This window comes from Podarcis raffonei, chromosome 6, assembly GCF_027172205.1.
Source record: "Podarcis raffonei isolate rPodRaf1 chromosome 6, rPodRaf1.pri, whole genome shotgun sequence".
Taxonomy (NCBI): Eukaryota; Metazoa; Chordata; class Lepidosauria; order Squamata; family Lacertidae; genus Podarcis; species Podarcis raffonei.
Window position 1 is genome coordinate 19,313,949 of NC_070607.1, and position 26,388 is coordinate 19,340,336.

General features: G+C 41.7%; 1 long non-coding RNA gene across 3 annotated transcripts in view; it reads right to left on the reverse strand.

The window, feature by feature from the left end:
* Positions 1–710: 710 nt before the first annotated feature.
* Positions 711–26,388, reverse strand: part of LOC128415385 (uncharacterized) — a 99,558-nt gene continuing 73,880 nt past the window's right edge. The window contains exons 3-4 of one of the 3 annotated variants that reach the window (XR_008330927.1): positions 13,622–13,721; positions 711–1,278 (exon numbers count right to left, since the gene is read on the reverse strand). This is a non-coding gene — a long non-coding RNA (uncharacterized LOC128415385). Of the gene's footprint in view, positions 1,279–13,083; positions 13,722–26,388 lie in introns of those variants that run through there. The other 2 variants (XR_008330928.1, XR_008330926.1) reach the window with 2 other exon arrangements.

The window sequence follows — 26,388 nt, forward strand, 5'->3', positions numbered from 1 at the left end:
GCCAGTGCTGTCTGGAGACACTTCCGGGTCACGTGGCCAGTGTGACATCGCTGCTCTGGCGAGCCAGAGCCGCACATGGAAACGCCGTTTACCTTCCCACTAGTAAGCGGTCCCTATTTATCTACTTGCACCCGGGAGTGCTTTCTAACTGCTAGGTTGGCAGGCGCTGGGACCGAACAACGGGAGCGCACCCCGCCTCAGGGATTCGAACCGCCGACCTTTCGATCGGCAAGCCCTAGGTGCTGAGGCTTTTACCCACAGCGCCACCCGCGTCCACTAGTGTCTATTTTGTTATAAAGCGGCTTCCTATGTTTCTGCTTTTTCTCAGGGGCTTAGGCAAAACCTCCATAGGAGGGGTAAGCTCCTCCCTAATCCCTCCCATCATGTGTCCTGATTGGTCATTGTGGTCCTACGTTAGGTCCAATCAGCACAATAAAGAAAGTTGTGTTCATTCGTTCATTGAATTTTCATTTGCGCCCCCCTTCCACCACAGATCTTAAAACATGGTACATTCCCGTGGGGTCCTGTTTCTCCTTCTGTTGTTTGACCTTCTTTTTCCTAGGTAAGGGCAGTAATGAGTTTTGCTGTGAGTGTTGCTAGCCTTAATTACATTGAAGGTCCTTTAGGACAGCAAATCAGTGTTGTTTTTTAAAAGAATATTCATGGTAAAACAAGGTCAAGAACCTTCAATCTAGGTAATAAACGGTAGATAAAAAGCAAAGGCTTTTATTTGACATAATCATGAAATTCAATGAAGTGACATCCTCGGAGGTCTTCCTGGCCCCACACGACACAGACAAGCAAGCAATTTGAAATTATCTGAGCCTCTTGATTTAAGAAGTGTAGGTTTTCAGCCAAAGAGATCCACCTTGGGTGCTGCTTTCAAAGCCAGTATTCCTCTTGACTGCGATTGTAAAAAGTGGGGCCACAGTTGCATTCATTGTTCAGTGAGCTTGTCCACATAGTTAAACCCACCGACAGCAATGAATGTTAATTGTGACCTTTTGTGTTTGTGAAACCCTGCAAGGGAAGATAGGCTCCCTCATCTCTTCCCCTCCCCCACCGAGAAACCCAAATATCTTGTGCGCTGGTTTTGTGGCTGTCTTCAGCGAAAGGTCTGCACGCATGAAGCAAAGAGGAGGATGGTTAGCTGGAGGGTACAATCAACGGTCGATGGTTTTCACTTTAATCCCAAACTCACCGACAGCGTTGAATGTTCACTGAAGCAACCACAAGAAGCAGAATTCCACAGACTTCACAGGCTCCACCCGCAAATGTCTGAAAGTAGGGGAGGGGGGAAAGAGAAATTTTAAGAAAATACAATGATTCCAGTTCCATAGAAAACTCAGTTTTAATTTGGTGGTCCCCCAACACTTGACCATTGGCCCATCCCGTTAAATTGTTCCATCAAACAATTCTCAGCAAATAATTGCTGTGAGCCATTTAACCCCTAATTTCAGGGACAGTGGGTACAGGAATAGTGGGCGATACAGCTCTCAAATCCTGGGAAGAAAGTCTAACATCAGATCAAAACGTCCCCCCGGTTTATCTTTTCTTCAAAACAAAACAAAACTGGGAAGGAAATTGTGCAGAATAGTAATAGCTTTAGTCCATTGTTCAGATCCCAAAATGCCTAGCATTTATATAGCACTTTGCTGTTCTAAGAGCATAACATACATGATCTAATAGACCCTTACAACAACTGTATAAGGCAGGTCATTATTATTTTTCCCAAGTTAGAGAACTGAGCTTGCCTCAGGCTACTGAATGAGGTCAGGACAGAGACAGAGATTTGGAGTGGGGACATCCCTGTGCACAACTCAGTCCCTCAGCTTCCAAGTTCCCATTTGTGTTATCTCTCCCCCCTTCCCCATACTCCTATCCTGGTGTTTCAGGAAATTTATTGCATCTTTTGCTCTCCCAAACTTAACAATAATTCTTTAAATATCCCATATAAAATAGACAGCACAATTTCAATATTAAACATTAAATATATATCAGTATTAATTTGAGATTCATATGGCCCCAACTGTCTCAGTACAGACTTGTCCCTGATCACAAAAATATATAATAGAAAGCATCTTATAACATCTTTCAGCAAATCTCCAGGCTTGGTCTGAGGTGAGTTTCTAAGTGAAGGAATTCCATAACTGTGGGAAACATAATTGAATACTTTCTACCTTCTGGTCCCTGCCTTCATACGTCCCTGTTTCCTTCATTGTGTTGATATTTGGATTGTCAGCGCATTAAGGGTGTAAACCTGTCCTCTCATGTTGTTGTTGCTGTTAAGAACTATTTATATGGAGGGGACTGTCTTACTAATCATACTTGGGTGTTGTATGCAAGGATAGGGTAATGAAGATTAGCTTCTCAAGTAGTTTTCGATCACAATGGGTCCTGGGAGAAGAGGAGCAGCCCAATCCCACACCTGGTTATTTATGAGTAAGTCCTGTTGAGTTTATTGGGACTTACTCCCAAGCAAGCATGCCTAGGTTTTGAGCAAAGTTTCCTACAAATGTTGGGAAGTTTAAGCAGAGCTGTTTTTAATGCATCAGGGCATTATTTCAATTTTGGACTTTCTGACTTAGTTCGTATTTATTTTTAATTTATAAAGTGATTTATGTGCTATCTTTTGGGGCATAGCCCACCCAAGCCTACAACTTTATAAAAACAATGCAGTAAAAAAACTAACAATGGCAGGGGTATTAACAGTTTTCTGAAAAACAAAGGCCAGTTAAAACAAATAACCACCACCAGTATAAGCTGAAGCCCAAATAGCTTCAACAATAACATTCTTAATAAAATAATGCATGCTACTACACACAAAAAAGCGATTCAAGCAGCAAAGGAACTGCTCCTAATATGTCCTTTCCATACTGCTACATTGGATTATTGCTTTTAATTCCATTTCTAAGCCAAAACTTGAGTAGACACCTCGGCCTAACTGGAAGAATAAAACAACTGTAGACTGCTCAGCACAGACCAGGTTCAAATACTCAGCCATTAAGTCACTGGTGCCAGTGTTTCTCACCCTAACCTACATCACACGATTGTTATGAGAATCAAATGGGTTAGGGGGCTATTGTAAATTAACCACCAGTGTCATGTGAACAGTTCTGTCATCTGACTCTACTCATTGAGCTGGGGTGGTATAGTTGGCGTGGGAAATGCTGCTGAAAATTGCCTTCTTGTTGAAGCCATCTCCAGCCCTGCTGCAACGTGTAGGATTGTTACCAGAGATCATTCTTTGCTGTTCTGAGTAGATTAAGACATACCTTTCCTAGTCAAAATAAAATAAAACCGTGCTTTTCCTCTTTCTGGTTGCTTGAGACTTCTGAGTAGTTTCAGCTCAGAAAGACTTATTCAGTATTCACATCACTGCAAGTCTTTTGTGCCTTATAGCCTTTTGAATGAATCTGCATGTGTTCACCATTGTCCCAATAAAGAGAGCAGACTTCATAGTTTGGGACCAGTCATGTTTAACGTCTTCCAATTATTCCTTTCCTTTCTGTATTTATTTTTCAGTTGCTGTCTTCCTCCTGTGACTCTATTCCCCACCACCACCTAATTCTGTATCTTACTTCCTATCAAACAGGCAAATGTGTCCCTTAGTTATGTCGGTTCCATTTCATTCAGTCTTCAAACAATAGAACTGGCTGCTTCACATTTCCATTTTGCCTCCCCAATAAAGTACTGGAAAGCTCAGTACTACCATTCATTCTCCTGTTATTTCTCACCTTGAGTGCAGTTCAAAAATCCCTATTCTCTCCTAAACTTTCAGTTCTGTGGTCTGCCTTTCACATTACACACTGGGTAACAATGACTTCTCCCCCTGCCTCTTCCATCATCTGGTTTCCATCTTCTTCTTTTTAAAGAAACCCTGTGGATTGGCCATGTGTGCCTTTGCTGGTCTGCACTACAAATGCCAGATTTATTTTATGTTCATTTCATATCTCCGGGCTTCTGAGAACATTCAGATTGGCTGAAACTTTTTTTTTTGTTCTTTATTTAAGGTTAGTAGGTCATAAATAAACCAAAACACTTTTCCTTGCTCTGAGCAATATGGTCATAAGCGTACATGAAATATCACTTCTAAAAAAGAAGGAACCTAACATGACTTGACAGGAGTACACGAGGAAGTAGTTCATTGTGTTGCTTTAAAGGCCATGGGGATTTCGGCTGTGGAAGTTGTCTGTCTTAGGAATAGATTAAATATCTTGTCTGATGACCTGTACTTAATTTAAGTGGCTGCTTTTGCCAGCTCTTCCAGAGGGCGAATATGTGAAATAGAGCATCTCATCTTCCGTCTTCAATCCTTTGCATCGTCTTTGATGGCTTGACCTAAATTGAAAATATGGGTGCTGTGTTGCAGAGAACATTTGCTTTACTGCTAGGCCAAGCGACATCTTTTAAATGGTTAATTAAAATGAAACAATGTTGTTCATTCATTCATCTATCTATCTGGAGGCCAAGAAGAACTTAAGGCCATTAATTTACTCAAATATATGTTTTGTGTTTACTTTAATAAGCAGATCCTATGCATATTATATATAATGAAAACCTTTCTCCAACGAATTGGGGTGGGGTGCTGTCAACCTTGGGTGTACTTTTCACTGTAGAACTGTCACAAAAGTAGACCTATAACATAATCCTTTATATGATACTGGCACTCTCACAGTAGTAAACATTATGTTTCCTGATTTCAGTCATTTCCCCCCTCCCCAAGTACATAAAAAGCACCTGAGACATAATAAGTCCATCAATCAAATCCTGGGTTCGGGGTCTTTCTTTTGTCCCAAGTGGTATGATATGTTGGGGTAAAAAAAAATCCAACTGGCATAAAATATATCCAGAAAATCCCAATTGATTCTTGTGTTTTGGGTTCTTTTTTTGCCCCAGATGGTGAAATGTCTTAGGCAAAAGAATGTTCCACATGGCTTTTCGAGCAAAAACTGATCTAGAGAAGTAAAATTAAGTGTCCTTCTTCTGACACAACACATCACTTTTTTTGAGGGGGGGCAATTTTGCCACACCAATAGGTATGGGAATTTGCCTTGGGAGAGTAAAATTGTCTGTCAAACCATCTAGGTAGGTTTATTTGTTCCTGTAGAAGAAATCAAATAAAACAGGACACTGATGACACCATAATTTCCAGAAATCAGGAGAGATTTTTCTGGCTCCTTTGCTTATCATGAAACGTACCAGGTACATTAATGCATGGCACTGTATACATAAAAATAATTGGCATGACTCAGGCAACGTTAAGCACTTGCTGATTTCAAGGGCAATGACACGCATGTAATTGAATCACTCAAGTTGAAATAAATTAGACATAAAGATGGTTAGCAATGGCTGCACTGGGCCTACCGTTTTGGAGAGATCTAATAGTTTCTCTGGCTATAAAGAAATAATCATGAAGGCTTTGCTCTATCAAGAGTTAATTGCGGTGATTGTTGACATTAATGACTTTCACAGTGAAGCTGATTCCCAGAGGACACTCCCAATTAGCACTGTTATCTCTGACACTATTGGGTTTCCACATGCAGACTTTGCTTCGTAACTGAACATGATAGCTTCTGCAGAGAGGGAAACTATTTCATTATTACTTCTGTAAGTTTGGGATGTTTCACACCCCGTCTTTTTTTTCTTTTTTTTTGCTTTCTCACCTCTATGTATTCACTTGTAGAAAGATTAATAAGTTATGTTAACAGAGCGCTGGACCACACATTGTTCTTGCCATGGGAATGCTACCCAAAATAGGATAGCTGTGACAAGTTCTCCACTTCCCCGCTCTGCTGCCTGTTTATATGCAATTACTCACTTATGATGGTTACACCCCATGTGAAATCTCAGCACCACATTCCTCTTGGCTGCTAGAAGAATGGAGAAATATACTAGGTGATAGCTGTACTCCACACAGTCAAAACTTGCAAATGTAACTGTGAAAGGTTTAGACGGCATCCCTGAGGCAAGAGTAATTTAAGCTTAGCTCTTAAGTTACAATTTCACAAAACCCAAACTTGACTCAAGTGGCAAATTCAGAGCACATTGCCCACGAGGTAATGTGAGTGCTGAGCTTCCTTCGTTGCATGGCTAGATGAATAGTTTTTGATCGACTGGCTGATTGCATTTGCATTCCACCTTTCTTCCAAGGTGCTCAAGGTGGCAAACATGGTTCACCCGCTCCATTTAATTCTCATAGGAACCGTCTGAGATAGGGTAGGCTGAGAGACAATGTCTGGGCCAAGGTCACCCAGTGATCAGCCTGGAACTTTGCTTCTAATGGTGACTAGACTAAAACAGACCATCAAAGCTAATGATGTTCACTTGCTCAGCATGAAGCATTCAACACTAGTGTACAACTTAGTAGTTCCATTTCACTAAATGCCCATCCTTCACAAATTTGTCTACTCCTTCATAAAAGGCATCTCAGCTAGTGGCCATAATAACTTGTGGTAATGAATTCTGTATGTTAATTAAATGTTGTTTGAATAACTGCTTCATTTTGTCTGTGCTGAACTTTGTGCCAATCCATTACATTGGGTGACACTAACTACTACTATTAGAAAGGCAGGAGATTTTTCCTCCGTCCAAAATTCTGTCAGACTCTAGTATGACCATGAAATAAATCTCAGACCAGAGCTATGCTGGGTATTTAAAACAGGAGAATTATTTTTCAAAGCTGGGATCATCAGGCAGAGTAAGTAGGATTATCTTCATCCCAATTCTTTCCCATGCAAGTGAATGGCTGCCACATGGCTGCAATATGTTCTTCAACAGTTTGGGTGGGAGCAAAAAAATAAAATCAGCAGAAAATTTCTAAGAACTATCACATCAAAAACTCATCCATACCAACACCAGTCACCAACATGGTTAACAAACAGTGTCAATTAAGCTTATTACAGGTATTGGGAAATGGGCAGGAAGCTTCCTTTAGAAAATGCAAGTCTTGCCTGAGATTAAGGGTCTCATACTCTACTGACTCAACTAAAGACCTGGGCCAAAGCATACGTCAGAGGGGAGGATTCAGGGACACTCCACCCCCGGCAAAGGAATTAATCAGATAATTTATGAGAATATTATTTTCCAAGAAATTTCAACTCAACCCTAAAATTAATTTCCCTCCATATGTTTGTGGCAGTTATTCACAGTACTTAAACTGACTATTGGAAATGCAGTGCTTTCAGGTTTTAGAGTCGGTGGGTTGGTGGTTTCTTCCTACACTTTAATATAAATATGCTATTAAACTTAATACTTTTGTGGCTGAGGGAAAGCAATAACAAAGTATAACTTCATAAATGCAACTGCCCATGCTGTGCTTCAAACAGCCGATTTGCACAAGAAACAGCACCCAAAGCAACTGTCTGCTGCACATCAAAGATGGAAGTTAATTTGCAACCAGTAGAAGTACTGGGATTTGGCTCAAATGTAGCATTCTGCCTGCTGATGACAAATTGGCATAGAATCAATTCTAATTTATAACAGCTTTGCTGATATTTATTGCATTGGTTTTATATTATTCATTTCAAAGTGCTTGGTTTCTTAATTATTATTAATTTATTTACAATTTCAGTTTGTGATTAAATTAGTGTTTTTAATTAGTAGGCAATGTTAGTCAATCTTCAAGGTTCCTTTTTTCTGACGTAAGGGGACAAAGTTAAACTGACAAAAGCACCGAGGTTCAATCTTAACGATCAAGTCCAAAAGGTTATGACAGAGTTGAGGGTACGGATGGACAAATATGCCATTTTCAATTTCTCTCGTTTTCTCATTTTGCCAACCTTAAGTACAGTTCACTGCATTAGCTTGTGATTTTCTTTAAAGCCCTCATGAAAATCATCAGCATTTTAGTACACTTTTCTCCTAATATGTACACTTATGCATGTTGTTTTGCCTGATATTCACATTTTGGAAAACAATTTCCCCTGATTTAATGCACTTTATATGTTATCTTCACTAACACATGTATTTTATATATCACTTTCTCCTCTAATATAACATTTTTTCCAGCATTGTGTTGTTCAAGAACTGAACCACAAAATTCAGAAAGTGTAAATTTCAAATAAGTAGCTGCTCTTTGGTCGGCATATTGTTTTGGGAAATGAGAACTGAACCAAATTTACTCCCCACCTAGCTGAGGGACATCAAAGTTCCCATCAGGTTGCAATTAGTGGCAAATCATGCCATTTATCATCTTGACTGCATTACAAAATTCTATAGAGATGTCATACGTCTCAAACAACGGACACAGAAATGGCACTTTCTTGGGGGGGGGGAGAGTCCAATTCAAAGAACAAGGTGTGGACAGGATAAGCAACTACAATGCTATGTATTACAAGAATAAACTAATTTCAATTATTCCTGGTTTGCTGCACAGTCTCAAAGATGGTATGTGCTCTTGGAATCTGTGATATTGGGGAAACAATCTCAAATGTGCGTGTGAACAGGAAGCCCGGCATCTAGCAGAAACTGAAAAAACAGTGTGTTGTGATGCTTGTCCAAAACTCCTTTAGTGATCCATTTATACTAGCCTCCTCTAAGCAGGTGTGTTCCAAATATAATTGGAAGTCAACTTCCTTTTTTTTTTACTCTTTTTTATTTTTTATTTTTTACTAATCTTTTTATTGATATTTTGGAAACAACATCAAACAATACAAAAAAGAAAAAAGACTGAAAAGAAAAAAGCAAGCAAACAAACAAACAACAACAACAACAGCACCTATAAACATAAAACAAACAAACCAACATAACATCACTCAATTGACTTCCTTCCATCTCAGTTTAGGCAAAATAAACTCATAGCTTATCTGCAGATTGTATTATATCAGCTCTTTACATCGCAGGTTTTAGATTCCGCCCACTGTGATTTTGGTAATACCTAGATTGATTTCAATGTAACTTACAAATTTACTCCAGTCATTCGTAAACTTAACGATTTTTTGATGCCTAATTTTTTGTGACATTCTAGCTAATTCTATATACTCATATAATTTCATTTGCCATTCTCTAATGGTGGGGATATTGGAAGTTTTCCAGTTTTGCGCTAACAAAATCCTGGCGGCCACCATTGCATATTGAAAGAATGTTTGGTCTTCATTTTTGATCTCCTCTCCGATCATACCTAAAAGGAACGCTTCAGGTTTTTTGGGGAAGGTGTATTTCAGTATTCTTTTTAATTCATCGTAAATTTGTCCCCAAAATCTTTTCACTTCGTCACAGGTCCACCACATGTGAAAGAAATTACCCTCTTTAGTTTTACATTTCCAGCATGTGCTGTCTCCGGTCTTATACATCTTCCCCAGTTTTGCCGGGGTGATGTACCAACGATACATCATTTTCTCCATATTTTCTTGGAGAGCAGCACATGCTGTGAACTTCATACCTTTCTTCCAAAGTTTTACCCATCTGTCAAACTCCAGATTATATCCAAGGTCTCTGGCCCATTTGACCATGACTCCTTTCACCTCTTCATCTTTAGTATCCCAGTCTAACAGTTGGTTATACATTTTGGATAAAAGTTTAGTATTACTTTCTAAGATTTCCACCTGGTACCTGGACTTTTTTTCACTCATTCCTATTTTTTTATGATCGTACCATAACGCATTAATTTGGTGAAATTGTATCCATCCAGTTAATTTATCCTTTAGCTCTTCGTACGGTCTAATTTTCCACCCTCTTTCTGATTTAACTAGGAGATCTTCGTATGTCCATCTTTCACATTCCAGATTTAACTTTTTTGTTGTTAAGATATCAATTGGTGAAAGCCACCAAGGGGTGTCTCTTTCAATCAGCTTTTTGTTCCTGTTCCAAACTTCTAATAACGAGCCTCTAATGATATGATTAGAGAAGCCTCTGTGGATCTTTCCTTTATCATGCCACAAATAAGCATGCCAGCCGAATCTAATGTTAAATCCCTCTAGATCCAACAAATCCGTGTTTTTTAAAATGGCCCATTCTTTTATCCAACAAAGGCAAGCGGCCTCATAATAAAGTTTTAAGTGCGGAACTGCAAAACCCCCTCTTTCTCTTAGATCTGTGAGGAGTTTGAATTTAATTCTTGCCCTTTTCCCTTGCCATATAAATTTAGCTAAAGTTCTTTGCCAATTCTTAAAACATGCCGTACCTCTAATTACCGGGATATTCTGGAATAAAAACAGTAGTCTCGGAAGAATGCTCATCTTAATCGCGGCCATCCTTCCTGTCCAGGACAATTTTAACCTATTCCAGATATCTAAGTCTTTCTTAATTTCTCTCCAGACCTTAGTGTAGTTATCCTCCACTAAATTTATATTTTTCGGGGAGATCCATATTCCCAGGTATTTTACCCTTTTCACCACTTTAATACCTGTTTTTAGTTCTAGCTGGTTATTTACATCTTCGGCCAAATTTTTTGTTAAGATCTTAGTTTTAAGTCAACTTCCATCTTTCCTGACGTTGGTGGTTGGGGCTGATGGGAGTTTCAGCTGCAGCACAAAGCACCACCAAGTTGGGGAAAGATGATTTATACCAGACTGTGGAAATACACTGTATTCACAGCTCTCATAGAGATGGCTTTGTAAGGCGTGAGTAGTATCACAGACGATGCTTCTTGGTGTTCAGCATTCATCATTTTGAATAGGCAGTGCCTATGATTCAACTGTGCAATGCAGAGAAAGCACAGCAGCATCGCATCTGAAGTTGCATCAGTAGAGGCAAGTGGTGGTTTATCTAACAATGAAAACTTGTACCAAAATAAGAAACCACAAACCGATTGATATAATGAGCACTCACACTTTACATTGTGGGTGCCCTTTGCGGGATTGCGCATGGTGCTACAGTTCCCAGGGAGCTTACTGGCAAACTGGGGCTGGTTTGCCTCTCAGTGTTAATTTATGGAGGTTCACACCCAGCCTCAGTAACCAAGTTTCTTGCTGGGAGGTGGGGCCAGCCCCATTTATAAATAGGGGGTGGAGCCGACAATAGCCAGGCAGTCGGCTCTGGAGATCCCTCCTGCCTACCCCTCCCTTTGTTTAATGTTTCTTGTTTGCAGGTTAACTTTTTCTTCCTGTTTAGCGGGTGCTGCTACAGTCTTTGACTGGCTGCTGTTGAAGGACCAGAAAGAAATTTTCCTGCATTGGCAGCTTTTGTCTTCCTCGTAGCAATTCCTCACAACTTTGTTGGTTATGGCCTTGGGTGGAATCCTTCAGTCTTTTCTTCCCCATATGGGGGGGGGCGTGAAGTGGAGACTCACCCCCCAGCGGCGGCGATTCCAGGGTCCCCCTGTTAAAGGGGTTATATATATATGGGTGTCACTGGCCATACACTGAAAGATCATCAGTGAACTACCTTGGCTGCCTGCTATACTTACGTTTTGCAGAGCACTCCCATATCCCATTTACCCTGTTGAGCCCCAGCAGTCATTGCCAAGTCATGGAAATAATACGCAATTACCAGTAATTTGTCACATAAAGACAGCAGAGATCATCACCTATTTTAGTATTTGGAGAACTCAGGTTTACGCTGATGGTACAGTGTCTTTGTTTTTCAAACACGGATAACACTTGCCCTGGTGTTAATGCAGTAGCTATTGATGGTCCTGGATAGGTAAGTATACTCAACACTGAGACTGCTCTTAAGTGTCACGGGTATGCTGAACTGGTTTTCTAGTCATGCATACTAGTCAATAGATGTTGCATGGAATGTGATGCGAGTATGAGACATCTCTGTCCATCAACTGCTATGGATTTTGAAAACAAGACTGAATTGTTCAAAGTTCTTGTAGAGATTATCTCAAGGCGTATCTACAAAATAACCTTGATTAGCCAGCAATTTCCACCATCCATCATTTTGACATTAGTACTGTCACCCCATACAAGCATGAAGAAATGCAATCAAGAATAACGTTCCTCATGTAAGATGCTTTCACTGATAACTGCTTGAGAAAACAGATCAGGACTCTTGAATCTTACACTGAAGCCCTCGCCATTTTATTCTTTTTGTAGATTTCTTTTAAGCTGTGGCTTTGGTCTGGCAAAGCACTTTACACAGAGAGATGTTTGTGATATTGCTATGAAACTTGGTGAGAAGATGATGAAGGCATTGATTCTCTTTCATGAATCCATAGCTTGAGACGCCACGTCATCATTTGCAGGAAGCAGGACCTCACAGCATGGGACATGTAGTCAGTCTTCAGGATTTCAGACACACTCATATTTTCAGTGTTGAAACTCATGGAGTTCAATACATGTTTTTAGGTAGGTTGCACTGATGTACAACTGTGGTGAATATATATCACCAAATGAAGAGATGCAAGTGCTGCTTTTCACATGGTACTTCCATCAAATACATTCAATCAATAAAAGAAATGTTACAATAACATATCATGCATTGCCGTCTACTAGGCTATTCATGTATGGGCATGGCTGTCAACTTTTCCCTTTTCTTGCGAGGAATCCTATTTGAAATAAGGGAATTTCCATTAAAAAAAGGGAAACGTTGACAGCTATGTGTATGGGGGTGAAGAAGTGGTTACTTGCAACCTCTGTCAGCACAGGGGTTATAATTGGAGCAATGGGATGGAAACCACATTGGATTACTCTTTCACAGGTTTAGGATTTTTGCTATGAAGTGATTACTGTGGATGTAAAACAGACCGCTCTGGAAAATGTCCGCGTCAGAAGAATGAATTGCAATGAAGACATCTGTGGTCATGTACATGTCAATGTCACTGATGAAATTTTGGTATGCAGTGCACTCATGCGAATACACCCTCAAAGCATAAAGCACCAAAAGAACATATGTTATTATTCTACATCTTATTACATCTGAAAGGCTGGTATTACATTGGAATAACTTCATTTATAAATTTTACATGTTTTTAGATGCTCCTAATGCCTTTATATTATTATAAAATGTATTGTTTTGCTAGTTTGTTGTTTGCCGCCCTGGGGCTCTTTTGGGAATATTATATATTGCATTTTTGCAGTTTCCATCACTGAAGCAGCCATTTTGGGAAAAGGCCACTGCTGCCCAGCAAGGCTGAAACTGGGTTGCTCCTAAATATTATTTTGATCAGTTCAGAAACCATGCATTTGAACTCTTTTTGTTTGTTTGTTTGTTTCTATTACAATGTGTAAGACGCTACCAGTTGCTGGGATCACAGGTGAGGAGAGTGATGTTGAGCTCATGTCCTGTTTCTGTACTTCCCATGGGCATCCAGTTGGTTTCCATGAGAACAAGATGCTGGACTCAAAGGGCCACTGGCCTGATCCAGCAGTGCTTTTCTTATATTTATATTCTTGCACACAAGAAACCCAACAACATTAACATCTGCACTACTACAACTGGTTTCAAAATTTCCATTCACTCAGTTACACATCACTTTTTCAAGAATTGTGTCTATTCTATTCTACAAATAGGATTGGTTTGTCGTTGGTTGCTGCGTTCAGTTTTCAAAAATGCCGATGAAAAATCCAGGTATCAGATATTGCCAAGGTTTTGACAAAGTGAATGGCCATAGGCAAACGTAGGAATAGGTAGAAAAGTAAAAGAGAATGGAAAGTGTTTTGCAAGCCCATTTGTTTATCAATCAGCTGACATCAGTCTACACCAACCTCACCTTTAGTGGCAGGTAGAGACGTACCTCACATTTTCCTTATTTCATATTTGCCATTTTTCCTGGTTTCAACTTCATGCTGTCTTGAAGATTCTCTTGCACTGCACGTTCATCATATTGCTGCAATCTGAGAAAATAAATGCAACTTGTTATATCAGCAACCAAAGGACCAAATTATTACACCTGCCATTTCCTAATTTGCAAACAGTGTAGGATTTTCCAAATAAAATCTTTTGTAAGAAATTTTGTTATCCGCATATAATATGTAATATTCTGCAGGGAAGACCATAGGTAGGAAGATGGTGCTTTTCAATATGAAATACCACTGTATTGCACTGGGTGAATTCCATGATCCCAGTACATTTCCAAGCACAATTCAAAGTATTGGAGCTGCCCTTTAAAGCCCTAAACGGCCTCAGCCCTGTAGATCTGAAGGAACTTCTCCACCCCCATCGTCCAGCCTGGACACTGAGGTTCAGCTCCGAGGGCCTTCTGGCAGTTCCCCCTTGTGAGAAACGAAGCTACAGGGAAGCAGAGGGTCTTCTCGATAGTGGCATCCACCCTATGGAATGCTTCCCATCAGATGTTAAGGAGATAAATAACAATTTGACTTTTATAAGGCATCTGAAGGCAGCTCTGTACAGGGAAGTTTTTAATAATAATAATAATAATAATAATAATAATAATAATAATAATAATTTATTTATACCCCGCCCATCTGGCTGGGCCTCCCCAGCCACTCTGGGCGGCTTCCATAGAAACCAAAAATACAGTAAAATATCACACGTTAAAAACTTCCCTGAAGATGTCTTCTGAATGTCAGGTAGTTGTTTATCTCTTTGACATCTGCTGGAAGGGCGTTCCACAGGGCGGGCGCCACTACCGAGAAGGCCCTCTGCCTGGTTCCCTGTAGCTTTGCTTCTCGCAATGAGGGAACCGCCAGAAGGCCCTCGGCGCTGGACCTCAGCGTCCGGGCAGAATGATGGGGGTGGAGACGCTCCTTCAGGTATACTGGACCGAGGCCGTTTAGGGCTTTAAAGGTCAGCACCAACACTTTGAATTGTGCTCGGAAACGTACTGGGAGCCAATGTAGGTCTTTCAAGACCGGTGTTACATGGTCTCGGCGGCCGCCCCCAGTCACCAGTCTAGCTGCTGCATTCTGGATTAGTTGTAGTTTCCGAGTCACCTTCAAAGGTAGCCCCACGTAGAGCGCATTGCAGTAATCCAAGCGGGAGATAACCAGAGCATGCACCACTCTGGCGAGACAGTCCGCAGGCAGATAGGGTCTCAGCCTACGTACCAGATGGAGCTGGTAAACAGCTGCCCTGGATACAGATTTGACCTGTGCCTTAATGTTTCATTAATGTTTCATTGTGCTTTTAATCTTTTATTGGGAGCTGTACAGATTGGCATATTATTATTATTATTATTATTATTATTATTATTATTAGTTGTTTTGTTGTTGTTGTTGTTGTTTTATTGTTAAGCAATAAATAAAATGTGTAGAAGAGCAGTACAATTTAGTCACATTAACTCTTTATGTTGTTACCACCATTAATTTTTAAAAAAACCTGAATTCTGAAGGAAGCTGGCAGTTGTGCACCAGATGTGAAAGTGCTTGACATGAATATGCACTGATCAAGTAGGATCAGCAAATCAGTATGCATGTTCATCGTTTCCTACTGCCGGGGAGCCTATTATTGACCCAAAAGATTATTCTGGTGGCACTTGAAATACGTTTACTTGCTCTCTGAAAATGGAGTGCACTGTTGAAATAAAGCTCTCCAACTAATAATGCACGTGTGCACGGCAATCCTACAGAGATGGGATGCTGGTGATCCATGCTAATTTCAGAACAAGCGCATGCATGGGGGCTACTGCTAACCAACCTGCCTGAGGAAGTGCAGAGATTGCAAACAGAACAAAATTATCCACAGAGATTCCATTGGGTCCGGCTGATCTAATCTTGCTTCCCGGAGGAATTTTCTCTAACGAGCAACTTCAAATGGGCAGTACAGTATATAAATAATTATTATCCTCTTATCTCTTCTAGGTCACAAGCTCCAATGCATGCTCAGAAGTTTATTGGTTGCAACATCTTTCACGTTAATTTCAGCAGAGTGTGCTACACAGACTTGCGAGAGCACACATGCCTCTCTAGCTTAAGTCATTAAACAATATATGTATTCTGCCTTTTATCCCAGAGTCGGATACAGAGCATAAATAATAAAATACACAACAGTAAAAGAGTAAAATAAACTGTTTAAAAAGCAAACAGATGTGTCTAAAAACAACAGAGAATGGCCTTAATATTGACAATCCCACAATCTCTACATTGTGATCTGCCGCTTTACTTCAGGGCACACATTCGGGTTTACAAAAAGTTAAAGCAGCAACATTAAACCAAAAAGTAATGGGTTACTTAAAACATACTTTCCCCTCACTTCTGGACTGCAAGATCTCCACTGTTTTGCTAATGAAACAATCTCTTATTTCTAGAAGAGAGGTACCTAGTTTGGTTTTTATAAATCGTAATGCCTTCATCTGTTCTGTAAATCAACCACACAGGAGTACAACTGCTTTCCTCATTATTATCCCCAAAGCAAATATTCTCATCCTGACTTCATGTTTAGGTTCGGATGATTTAACAAATATCTTGGCAATCCCATTTTCTAGACAGTGGGAACTGGAATCAGATTCTGGGAAAGAGTGAGTAGGCGAAGACACAGGAGCAACCTAGCAGAAATAATACTGTAGGAAACAGGATGGAGACGTGAAAATCAGCACACAACAAACTTAAGGCATCACACAGTGTCCTGTGTGCAGTTTCCCATGCACATTAATTTCCTTTTGTGAGGATTTTCTTTTTTCTTTTTTGGGTTAACAGTTGTCCTGATTTGGCTTGGAAAGACACTTGTTTTCTTTTTTTCATGGTGTGTGGGAGAAAATATACAGAGAGCTCCTTTTTAAGTTGAGACGAGACTGCTGTACCTCAAATTTCCTGGTTGAGTTTGCACAAGACTGTTAAATGGATTTCCAAAGTCTGTTTTCTCCTTCTATACAGTCATGGCCAGGATAAACTTGGCCTTATTTAGTGCAATAAGAAATATATCTATACACATGTGTATAGATACAGGATGCAATTTCCCCCTTCCAATAGCAAAACAAAGCATTTGCAAATCAGTTTAGTGCGGACATTTCCCTGGGTTAAAAAAACCCTGCTCGAGGAGCAGAGACTACATATTACTGATCATCTGTTCAGGAGGAGCCCTCTTCTCTCTCTTTCCTTCCCCCTGAACAGATGATTGGTAGTACAGAACACAATTTAATCCAACTTCTTCATCAGGCTTTCTTTCCCACCCTCCACCCCCAAAGGAAATGAATGCACTCATCTTCCTATCAGATCAGAACAAATGGCAGCATCAAGGAAGCTCAAAATATGACTATTGCAATTCTATCATGCAAAAGAAACATATGATGCAGATTTGAAGATGTGTGGAGAATTATTGCTATTTCAGCTAAATCTGTTGACCTGTCAAATGTTCAGCAAATAGCTATTATATGAGTTAATGTTTATATTCAGCTTGCATTCTTTTGATGAAGAAGTTTATGTTTGGGCAGAATTGGTTTTTGGCTGGAGACATTCTCAGGGCTGCACCATTATTGTCTTCAATAAGCAGGAAGTGACCTCAGCGCAGCAGCCTTTTAGAGATGCTGTTAAGGAAACTGCTAGCTGAACTCAACCCAATGCATGCAAAACGCACAACAACAACAAAAGGGCTATGGACCACATCCCTAGAAACGGTACTGCTGTGAGGCAATTCAAGTTCGTTAGAGCCACCCCATTGTTTCACGGGGAAAGAGGGTGACATGAGTGGGCATGTTAGTAGCTCTCATCCTAAATGTTTTCTAATTCAGAGAGTGAAAAGAGAGACGCTAAGGAACCCTATAGCATTTTCTTATGACAGTGCTTTTTTCTGGAGGGACGCAGGGGTACGCATACCCCTAAAGATTTTGTGAATCTAAGTTTGGCCTCATTGAGTGGCAGCATTTCAATACGAGTAGGAAAATGAGAGTAGCCCTAAACATTTATTTCTTTATTTTAGAAAAAAACACTGGTAGAGGATGTAATACTCCTCCTGCTTATGTTGACATGAGAAACCCTATTGCAGGACACATTCTGCACATCGTGCCCAATTTCATCAACTGATGGCAGTGGGGCCGGCTTAGGATGCACAGAATCCCCACACCCAGAATGCCCCATTGCAAGGCTTTCTGTAGGAAGAGCAAATCAACTGTATTGTACTTTGGTGGTGGTGGTGGGGGGGGACTTCCAAAAGATATGCAGCCTTATGCTTTTCAGTTCCCTCTTTAGCCTGCTGAAACCCTTGCTTTGTCAGGCTGTGCACAGGACTGCAACCTCCCCACTCCCGTCCTCCCAGTTCTGTGGTTCGGCAACTGCATTCAGCTCTTGTACTCTGTTGAATGTTCTAATCTGAGCTCTGAGCTGCCTCCACCCCCATCCATACCTTCTTCAATGGAAAGTGTGGAAAGTGGTCACTGGACCACTGTATTTTCTCTGTTGAAAATACAGGTGTGTTTTTTTATGGAGACTCAAACGGGATGGCATAGCTAGATGTTAGTTAAAGACTCTCCTCCCTGCAAGTGAGGGGAGTGGTTGTGGGCGGGAGCCGAGCACCGCCCCTAGCAGGGGGCATTAGCCCCCTGCCTCCATCTCACCTGGCTGGCGCCCACGCCCCTCGGCAGGCATCCAACCAGGTGCCTGAGAGGGGGCGTGTTCAGCAGCCTTCGGCTGCGGCGCCAACCTCTGCCCAGCCTCATTCTTCGTCGTCTCGCCGCGAGTCACCCACTCTCCACTCCCTTTGAGTTAGGGCTTAGGTCATTGGCCTTGCTATGGACCTTAGGTTGGTCGCCCTGGTTGTCTAGGGGGCCTGGTAGGAGTTTTTCCATTTGGCATTAGGCTTTTTGGTTTTTTCGCCTACCTCGTAGCAATCGTCACAACTTTTGTGGTATTGGTGGGTAGGTTAGGCATTGGAATAATGTGTTGTGGTGTGTCGAAGAGCTAGGTGTGGCCATCACCTATGCCTTCAATTTAGGGGTATTCCGTTAAAGGAATCTGGCGGTTGTGTATTCTGTCCGATGCCTGCTTGGCGGGAGGCCATGGCACGACCCTCGGTGACATCAGGGGTGAGCCTATAGTTGGATTAGCATCAACAGGCTCCACCTACTGGTGAATAAACCCACTTGCTTAAGAGATCCAATGCCTAAGCCAATACCTTTTCACTGCTGTAATCAATAAAGTTGTGGCCTTTCATTGCCCATTAACCTTATATAACGTGTCCGTGTGTATTCTTTCCACATCGCGGGGGTCGGGTCCTCGAACCACAACATTTGTTTTAAATTCATCTTAGTGCTACAGCACCATGTAAACTCGCTTCTTGCCTTTTTGCTGCCTTTTCCATTCATTTCCTCTGCAGACTTCTAAAATCTCAAGTCCATTGGCAAGTCTATTCCCAAAACTAATTTCTGAATGAAAGACTGAGTTCCAGAGCTACTGCAAATGTAGTGGTTCTGAGGTTTGTGCATGTCGGGGTGCACACCTGTTTGTAAACAGGTGCATCTTCAAAAGCCAGTGGAGAGCCAATACAGATTGAAAACTTTTTAAAAAGCTTCCCAGCTAGTGATTTGACCTGCAATCACCACCCACTGGTGCAAGGGAAAGGGCTGTGGCTCAGGGATAGAGCACATGCTTTGCTATACAAAAAGTCCCAGGTTCGATGTCCCTACCAGTTTCCCCAAATATATTATTCTTCCATGGTGATGGATTGGCTTGGATGTCTGAAATAATGTTTTAGTTTGGACCCAAAGATATTTGACAATAATACTTGTATTTTTCTTTTTAAACTCTAATAAAACTACATGGTCAGAAAACACAAGCTTCTGATTGTAACTGAAAAGGATAATTAAAGAGAAATGTAATGAAGAAACAGGAATCAGGTGCGCACATGTACACGTTTTGTGTGCAATTCCCCAGCCCAAACAGAACATAGGAATCTGCATTATGCGGGGCCAGGGCACTGTTCCACCATCTACCTGGGTGGCAGCAAATCTCCATGGTTGCTGGTTGCTCCATGGTCAGGCATGAGACATACCCAGCCCTACCAGGAGATTGAGTCTGGGACCTTCTGTGCGCAAATCAGTTGCTCTACAACTGAACTAGAGCCCTACCCCAGCCAGATCTGTGCATACATAACTTCAATCAGACTGATGGAATTTAGGATGGGGAGATGGAGGCCGACTTAGTCTCCCTCCTGTCCCCTGCCAAACAACTGATTAGTGCTGTTTTTGAGTATCTGGCTGGAACAACCTGTAACCAGCCTTTGTCGCTGTGCACGCATGGAGCTGAAACAGGGCCAGGGCAAGCAAGGCATTTCCCACAGCCTGTTTCTTGCCCAAGGACTGGATATATAATACCTAATGAACCAGGAACTAAAAAGCACTGTCTGGAAAGTATTACAGTAAAAGCAGTGAGATACATCACATGGGTATGTCTAATGGGTTTCTGTTGAAAGTTAGCTCTTTCCATAACCCTGCTGATTTACTGCTCTTCTCTAAGACTACACTGGAAGGTGAAAAAAGCCTATCTAAGCATTTCCAAGCACATGGGGAAATTACTGTACGGTGGTTTTGGTGTTTTTTTTTACCTAGGCAGCTAATTAGCCCCGAAAGCTACTTAGTGCTGCTTTGGACAAAAGAAACATCCCCAGCATTTTCATTTATGTTTTGGAAAATGACCTGAGGGTGTATCAGAAAGCGCAAATGGCTTTCCTGCTGTTGTCTTAGCATACTCCTTGTTTTGTTTTTGTTTTAATTTTAAAATGTGATATTTACCAGTGGTAGGCTTTCTATACTGACTGGGTATCATGGAAAAGGAAGGTTCTTCTTCTGTGTCCTCCTAATGGAATAATACCAACTAGCACTTCCTGAAGCCTTGAAGTTTCCAGATTTGGTAGACCAGGGGATGCTGCTGGACTCTTGGCTCTTATCATCCAGGACCATCGGCTGTGCTGATTGGGACTGATGGGAGTTGGAGTCCAGCAACACCTGCAGGTCCACAGCCAGGATCACTACCCCTGGTGTAGGAGAAGGCACTGCACCTGTCCTTAGGCGATTGTGCTATGGAGGCAAGGTGATTTTCTCCTCCTGTTAGTGGTTCTGCCTTTGTATTGCGACAATGTGGAATCTCTCCTCCCCATGAATGGGAATCCTGTCTCATCACCCTCCATTGCCTCATCAGTAGGGATGGGGGAGAAATTTGGTTCACCTGACATCTAAAGGCAAGCCTATCAAATTCACATGTCTGGGAACAATGTACCGTATTTTTCGCCCCATAGGGCGCACCTAGTTTTTTGGGGTGGGAAATAAAGAAAAAAAATTATTCCCCCCCAGGCGCAGGGCTGGGGCGGGGGAAGCCTGAGCTCACCGGGCTCCCAAGGGTTGCGGAGAGCTGCCCGAAGCCCGCTGCACTCCCCAGGTTTCGGGCTGCAGGCTGCTGTCCACAAGCCTTGGGAGCCCGCAGGAGTTCCCAAGGCTTGCGGAGCCCGCGGGAGTTCCCAAGGCTTGCGGAGAGCTTCCTGAAGCCTGGAGAGCGAGAGGGGTCGGTGCGCACCGACCCCTCTCGCTCACCAGGCTTCAGCGAATGCCTGCATTTGCCCCATAGGTCGCACACACATTTCCCCTTCATTTTTGGAGGGGGAAAAGTGCGTCCTATAGGGTGAAAAATACGGTATATATAGTTGTCTCTTTCCATTAAAACAAATAGCCCTTGGTAGCATGGTTAAGCCTAATGGAGACTTGAGCCACAAACTCTCACTGCTGCTAGTTAAGTGTGGGTCAGGGAAAGAATCAGCACTGGCAACCAGCTCTTATGGCTGGGAACACAAATGAACTCATGCTAAGCTGTGTCTGATCTCTGGAGATGCCTGGGCTTGACTTGGCATGGGCTCGGGGAGGGGCAAAAGTCTGTATTTCAAGTCCTACCCATTCCAGCTGGGGACTCGGACATCAGCCCTCCTCTTCTTGCAATTATTTTCTTCCCCTGCCACTGTTCTTGCTCTCATAATATGGCTGCGGAGCTTCTCATTAGGCACTTTTAGCAATTACATTGAGCCCGATTGGCTATGTGCAGCCAGTGATGTGATTGGACTGTCTGTGTTTTTTTAGCATCAGACTGAATCCTTTATGGTTCTATGAGATTATCAGAACAGTATGTCTGGAAGCTATATGTATTCGGATATGCTATTTGGCAGAGTTCTGGTTATGAAATAATCTTTCTCTTGGCAAAGGAAAATGCCGGTGATCTTCTGCTGTACTGAAACACTTTGTTGAGGGGAATTATGGACCTTGATTGCCAAGAGATGTAATCTTGTCAAACTAGGACAGGGAGAAAAATATGCCTCAAGGTGAAAAACCTGTCTGTAGAGAGATGTCAAAGCTGTCACCTGTCCATCCAAACCTTTCTTAGCACCTCTGTCTTTGAGAAATGAAGCAAGCTCCTTTCAACTGGGCATGTTGCCATTGCAACAGATGGTTACAAGTATAGGCAGCCAAGAGACCATGCTTGTGTTTGTAGCACAAACTGGAGAGGGGAACATCTTAATATGACAGCTAGTGAGAAAAAAGGAAGCATAGTGGATGGAAAGATTTTGAGTTCCGTTTAATTGGATTTTTTAAATTCTGATGAAGTACATTTGCACAAGCACATAAGAAACCTGAGACAAACTTGGAAGGCATTTTTTGTCTTGCTCTTTAGGAAAGATGGGAGTAAATATGGAACAGAATCTAAATTGAGGCTGCAGTCCTGTGCCAACTTACCTGGGAGTAAGCACCATTGAGTGGCACTTATGTCTGAGTAGACATGGTTAGAATTGTGCTGCCATGCTTCAAATATTGCTCAGCAACTTTGGACAGGTCACATACCTATATTTTTAAAAAATCACTGTCCAGCCAGAGGAAAATGAACATTAAATAACAATTATCTTGAGGATGTAGACATCTGTACAGTGTAGTAAGTTTACTGTGATCACGAGAGAGTGATATTTTATTGGCAAAGAACTCTTTAGTCCAGTCTCACGCATGTTTACTGAGAAGTAAGCATTGCTTTACTCAGTGGCTTTTACTCTCTCTGTTTCTTGACTTGAAATGGAACAATAACTCATTTTTGTGTGTGTGTGTGTGTGTGTGTGTGTGTATACTCTCCCTCCAAGAATTTTACTAGTCTTATCCGAACTCATTTTGGCTTCAAAATCCCTTTGTTCTTCACCCGAGTATGTATTTCCAAGTTTGCTTTTAGGCCAGTTGGTGAGCAGGCCAAAATTCCTATTCAGTCCTGAAGCAACTGGTTAATTTTATCCTAAATCTGAGTGAGGGTGGAGCGGGCTTAAAGAATAGACTCCCTTCAAGTTTTGCCTCTGCATGTATGAATGCAGCAGCACACATCCATCTGCTAGCACCACGTACATTGCCTGCTTCTCCTGACCTGGGTGCGACATTGCTTTTGCCTTGAACCCTTATGGTCTGTTGGCAAATGAATTAACCATTGCAATGATACTGCTTATTTTAGAAAAACAAAACAAAACATGTACGTGGCAAGTAGAAAAGCTACTTTGGAAATAATTTGGTTTCCCCTTAATAGCCACCACATGATTCACTACCTAGGTAGGAACCCAGTGGTTATTCCAAAAGTCCCTTTCAATTATCATACTGATTTATTTATTTCATTTTGGGTGGTTGTTAAGTTGTATAGACAGTTTGATTCTGTAAGAGAAACTTTATCTGATCTTCTGTCAAAACCTTGTTTACATATGATCAGGCACAAGGAACGAAAGGGCACAGTCTCACAGATTCCTATAATTTAATTAATGAAGAGAAATGAACCTTTCTTAAGATATGGTTTCCTTCAAAGGCAATACAGACCCAAATATCAGACTGAAGAAATAGAAATAGGCAATGCACTCATTTCCTGTTTTGAAGTTGGGTTTAAAAATAAAAACTGAATTATTGCTTTGGCCAGTCATTTTCATTCTATTTTGTACCTAAAACCTGCATTGGCTGTAGGCATTGTGAACCACTTGCACAGCTAGCCTTGAGCATTCATGTTGCATCAGGTTTGTGTTGTCAAACTGCAATAGCATGCATGTGCTTGAGACCAAGCAAAGCAAAGACATCTTTATTGCAACTTTTGAAGCGAAGGGTCTATTGTGGGGGGAGGCTGCTGCTGCTGCTCAGTGGTACATCATCTGCTTTGCATTCAGAATCTCCCAGGTTCTACACATCTCCAGGTAGCACTGGGAATGCACAGTCTGAAACCTGGATAGCAGCTTCCAATCAACATAGATAATACCGCATGCCTCTTGCTCAGTCTAAGGCAGCTCTCTGTCTTCCTATGTTTTAGTCCCTCTACCCAAATCTGAATACCCACAAGCCACAATAAAATCCAAATATCACAAGCGAGGCCAATCCCCCCCCCCCCGGTCTCCCCAGTTTACAAACCACATTTTACTTTAATAGTGCTGAGGGTCAGCAGGTAGGTGATACAATCTGCTTCAGGAAACACTTGGCTGGGGAAAGCGAACAGATAAAAGTAGGATGTGTTTGAATAGTGCAGCAATACTTTTACAAGCATTGGCTCTTGTTATTTGGGGGTGGGGAGGGGCTTTGCTGCAGGCAGCAGAATGCCTTGGGCCAGCAATAATAGCACCCAAACACACATTCCAGTCAAAAGCCTGTTTCTCATTTTCTTGTTCTTGGAAGGGAGTATGTGAGAGTTAGCTGCACATGATGGATGTTAGTCACTTGGCTGAAGGTATTATTGGGATGTGCTCACAGAAGATATCAGAGCCAGTAGGAAACTGCACGGATTAACACTTATCTGATCTTTCCATTGCTTCAAAGTTTCTGGGACATCTTGCTGTCAGACCCTACTTAGAAGCAATATGCTTCTGAATACCAAGGATCTTAAATATATACTTTTGAAAATGAGCATTGCTCTGAGCTCCACTTGCAGGTGTGATTTTTTCCCCCTGTTTGTGTTAGTTAGTGCCAAAAAATTTAGTGAATGTGACATTCACATGTGAATTTTGATTATGCCAGATGAATTTCACTGTGTCCAACACTAGATATGTTTCCCCACATTCGGGACATACACCAGTAATTTCTGATAATCCCATTTAAATGATGATGATTTATTAAATTTGTATATTGCTCTTCATCCGCAGATCTCAGGGCGGTCAGCAAAATAAAACTACAATATACATAGTAAAAGTAAGACCAACAAACCAATAACCCCTACCTCCCCACACAACACATTTGAAATGACTGTCACTATTCACTGACATACCTCTGAGTTTTCAGGCATTCACAAAATTCGATACGAATATAGACATTCATGAACTGTCAATATTATAATCATAGAACCACAAAATTGTTGAGTTAGAAGGGACCATGGGGGTCATCTAGTCTAGTGTTTCCCAACCTTGGATCTCCAGCTGTTTTTGGACTACAGCTCCCATCATCCCTAGCGAGACCAGTGGTCACGGATTATGAGAATTGTAGTCTGAAAACAAATGGAGACCAAAAGTTGGGAAACACTGAGTCCAACTCCCTGCAATGCAGGAATCTCAACTTACTCATTGTAATGTATATGATGTTATCTTACCTGTGACATTCAAGACTGATTTACACAGCCTTTTGGTTATCTGGATAGAGGACAGAGAGGGCTGTGTGATTGTGCGTAGAAAACTAGCATATTGTACAAAGTTAATATTTACATTCCACTGGCTTTTGCCTCTTGCCCCACCTGCCACTGGGAAACGGCCCTTGCAAAGTTACCCAGGAGGGAATGTGACCTTCAATCTGGAAAAAATGCTCAGCTCCTGATCTACAGGAAGACTTAATCCCCTTTTCACATGGCGGTAATTCCTATGTGGACATTACATCATGTTTGAAGACACCCCATCAGTGTTTCTCAGTCTTAGACCCCCCCTCCAGCTGTTGTTGGACTACAACTCCCATCATCTCTGACCACTGGTCTTGCGAGTGAGGGATGATGGGAGTTGTAGTCCAAAGAGAGCTGGGGGCCCAAGTTTGAGAAAAACTGTGAGTGGAGAGATGCTTCTTAGTTATAATTACAGCGGGCAACCAACAGTGTATCTAGCAGAAGCACTTGCTTTTAAATTAATACACTCCCCATTTTCTTAATCTCATTATCCAATTTCTGAAAACGCAATTCAAGACAAAACCTCTTGTCTTGGGAGTTCAATAGGATCCTAAAGGCTTTACATTAGCTGCGTAATGCCTGGCTCCTTTCAGAGTCGCCTTGTCGTGGTGAATAGAAAAGCAGGCTGCCATTCAGCAGGCAGAAAGCGTTGCCTCATTGTGTAAATAATCATCATTCTGGCACACAGGAGAATGGCTGTCACAGAAGTCTAGTTAGGAACTCTCCCCCCCCCCATTCTGTTTGTTCACGGACCATTTTTATATCTTCTTCAGTTTGAAGTGGCATCTCCCAGGTGACGTGGATGAGAGCCAAGCTGAGTGACTAGCTCTCAGGAATATGCATGGTCCTCACTCAACCAGAGAAATCGGGGCACGGATGCTTGCCTGCACAAGTAAAGGTCTTGGCTGTGACATGTCACTTCAGGGGCCCCTGGTAAACAGCTTTCATTTTGTTTTCTTACCTAGGAACACCTGCATTGTTTCTTTAAGATTCAAGT